The sequence below is a fragment of the Rhincodon typus genome, chromosome 9 (assembly GCF_021869965.1).
Source record: "Rhincodon typus isolate 14 chromosome 9, sRhiTyp1.1, whole genome shotgun sequence".
Lineage (NCBI taxonomy): Eukaryota > Metazoa > Chordata > Chondrichthyes > Orectolobiformes > Rhincodontidae > Rhincodon > Rhincodon typus.
The window spans coordinates 90890147-90892808 of NC_063340.1; the positions used below are offsets into that span (position 1 = coordinate 90890147).

General features: G+C 45.6%; 1 protein-coding gene across 2 annotated transcripts in view; it reads right to left on the minus strand.

Annotated features, from left to right (window-relative positions):
- LOC109923830 (stathmin-4) overlaps positions 1 to 1941 on the minus strand; it is an 18388-nt gene extending 16447 nt beyond the window's left edge. For both annotated transcript variants that reach the window (XM_020523865.2, XM_048601056.1), the window contains exon 1: positions 1907 to 1941. The gene's annotated coding sequence lies outside the window, so the exon portion shown is untranslated. The remainder of the gene's footprint in view (positions 1 to 1906) is intronic.
- Positions 1942 to 2662: the final 721 nt, after the last annotated feature.

A 2662-nucleotide genomic window follows, 5' to 3' on the forward strand; every position in this document is an offset into this window, starting at 1 on the left:
CCCGTGCTGTCCCTGCCCTGGGAGTGTTTGATGGGGGACAGTGTAGAGAGAGCTTTACCCTGTGTTGAACCCCATGCATTCCCTGCCCTGGGAGTGTTTGATGGGGGACAGTGTAGAGAGAGCTTTACTTTATATTGAACCCTGTGCTGTCCCTGCCCTGGGTGTGTTTGATAGGGGGACAGTGTAGAGAGAGCTTTACTTTATATTGAACCCCGTGCTGTCCCTGCCCTGGGAGTGTTTGATAGGGGGGGACAGTGTAGAGAGAGCTTTACTCTATATCTAACCCTGTGCTGTCCCTGCCCTGGGAGTGTTTGATGGGGGACAGTGTAGAGAGAGCTTTACTCTATGTTGAACCCCGTGCTGTCCCTGCCCTGGGAGTGTTTGATGGGGGACAGTGTAGAGAGAGCTTTACTCTGTATTGAACCCTGTGCTATCCCTGCCCTGGGAGTGTTTGATAGGGACAGTGTAGAGAGAGCTTTACTCTATGTTGAATCCCGTGCTGTCCCTGCCCTGGGAGTGTTTGATGGGAGACACACTAATAATCTTGCAGTCTATGACAGTGATGTCCTGAGCAGAAGGTTAAAAATTACACTGAAAGGGGATCTAATCTGAGTGAAGAAAAGAAAATGATGAATTTAGGGAATTAAAAATGATAATTGGCTTGGTTCACAAAGGAGAGACAGGAGCTTGGAAGAAGCTTTCAGTTGATCGATTCCTGTCGACTGACAACACCCTGTCTCTGATGTTACACTATCTGCAGTAGTGTCCACAGGTCACCTTTCAGATAAAATTTTTGTGACTATAACCAAGCAAGTGTAATATCGGAATCGAACCTTGTAGTTCAGTCCCAGTGAAGCTCACCAGCCTGATTCAGCACAGTTAGGAATCACTGAGTGTGGCTTTGTCTCATCGGGCTCCTCAGACACTGGAGTCTGAGTGTCTCCGAGCTCAGGCACCAGTGCACAGTTAAACGAGACGTCAGAAGATGGGTGGCTCAGGCAGCAGGAGGGTTTACAGGAGTCAGTGCAGGAGATTAAAACGACATTTTAGAAATTATCCTCATTGCAGGACACAAATAGGCACACGTACACAGCCAGGCATAGACAACACACATACACATACACACACACACACTCACACACACACTAGGGACACAAACAAACACACACAAACACGCACACACATACAAGCAGACACATGTACTCAGACAGATTAGACAAACACATACACACAAAGGCAGATACGTATACACAAGTTACACAGGCGCACACACACACACACAGAGATGCAGACAGACGACACAGACACACCTAGTTATAGACACATAGATAAGACAAGTTGCACCCTGCACTGTTCTTCCTGTCAGTCTCATTTGCCTAGTTCACTGACTCATTATCGTTTCACCAAAATTAAACAAAATCTCCATTTTTAAAAAGAAATGTTATGTTGGAAATCTCCTCCGAGAAAAGACATTAATTATTGAAAAATGCCACAATCTTGTCTTCCACCCCAGCGTATTCCCAACACACAATATAATTAACCTTCCAGAATTCATTCCAGTCCTACACATTGCACACAAAATCTCAATGGATCACATCTCCACGCACTGATTTTCTTTAAAAAGCATTTTCCTTGAACGATGCATCTGCCCCTCTCACCGACTAAAGAAATCTCGACCATAAATATTTATTAATGCAAAAATTAATTTTCACAGCCGAAAGCAGAGAAATCCATATTAAATTAATTTTAAACAAAAGGAAAGCATCCATTAATTATCAAATATAAAGAGATATCTAGATTTCAGATAGTCATCATTACTGCAGTGGCAGAGGCTGGTCACATTTGATTGTAGATTGAGTGATGTGTTCCAAGCCCTTGCTGCTTGCTTTGTTCTGTCTGTACTTACCACAGCCCTGAACCCGGTCAAAGAGCAAGAGACAATTCTGTCATGTCGGAATCAAATGCTCAACTCCAGCCTCTCTCATTACATCACTTCTCCATCACCCCATTGGACCACATGTAAGCTGAACACTGATTGGCCACTGGATAGAAGGTTGGGTCTTGGGGCATTAACCCTCAGCAGGCCCAGGCCTTGCCCCTTCCCCTTCCTGCTCTCCACTCACTAGCCCCTGGGCCACCTCTGTCAGAACCAGAACCTGGCCAGTGGATGAGGGAAGGATGTGGGAGTAGCACGTCCAGCATTCCTTCCACATTGCACCCCCCGCCTCAGAAAAAAAAAAATAGACTGCCAAATGTTAACCTCTCACCCCAGTCCCTTTCAGATTTTTGGGTCCTGGGGAATTCAGTGATGAAGGGGATAATTTGGAAAGATGGCATTGAGGTTTATCAGATTAGCTGTGATCCAGCTAAATGGTAGACTGGCTGTTGGGGGCCGGTTAGTACAGTTGGCTGGAGGCATGGTGACCCTCATGTTAAACTACTACCAGTCATATCTCTCGAATGAAAGAGCAGCCCATAGCCATCTGACACTATATACACTTTACATTTAGGTAGGCTAGGCTTGAGGAACTGAATGGCCTACTCACGTTCCTTTTGCCTGTGTTTCTCAATGTTCAGCGCTATCCAGAATTCCTCAGATACTGAACTCGGGAGGAGACGGCTCAGTGGTATTATCGCTAGACTATATAACCCCCAGAGACCC